The following is a 513-nucleotide window of genomic DNA, read 5'->3' as shown; positions in this document are numbered from 1 at the left end:
AATGCTATACTCGCGGGTATTTGAATGACAACCTAATGCCTGCCCTACATAAAGAGACATCAGCCTGTCGTTACATTTTTAGACATACTGTACGAACCTCTGAAGAGATGAACACTTTTAGAACATGTAAAAAATCACTTAAAGCAATGTAATATTTAGAATGTATATCGTTTGTTAAAATTTTGATTTAATCCAAGTATTATCCAACGGCAATTCAACCATGCTAATAGGGTAAGCACTATGAGATTCGGACTTGTTCTCGTGTGAAGGAAATGCACAGATAAATTTGCCCGCAGCACTTAAACTTGCCACTCAACCACAGCAACCCTTGTTTCCCATCCCTTCCTTGTTTCTCTTGTTTTATCATCTTTTCTTTGTTGACTGTCTTGGTGTTCTCTCCTTTCATCGCATTCCTGCTGCATTTCTGTCGCTCCTTGACGCACCCTTTCCGCGCCCCAAGAATACGGTTTCCGCTGTCACTCACACTCTGACCTTTCTACACTGCGGTTTCAA

General features: G+C 40.9%; 1 protein-coding gene across 1 annotated transcript in view; it reads right to left on the bottom strand.

Moving 5' to 3' along the window:
- The window catches only part of LOC119590432 (prolyl 4-hydroxylase subunit alpha-3-like), a 17,433-nt gene that overhangs the window by 16,107 nt on the left and 813 nt on the right, over nt 1-513 (bottom strand). The window lies entirely within an intron of this gene.

This window comes from Penaeus monodon, chromosome 27 (genome assembly GCF_015228065.2).
Source record: "Penaeus monodon isolate SGIC_2016 chromosome 27, NSTDA_Pmon_1, whole genome shotgun sequence".
Lineage (NCBI taxonomy): Eukaryota > Metazoa > Arthropoda > Malacostraca > Decapoda > Penaeidae > Penaeus > Penaeus monodon.
Note: the sequence above shows the minus strand (reverse complement) of the source record. Positions and strands in the feature narration are given on the sequence as shown.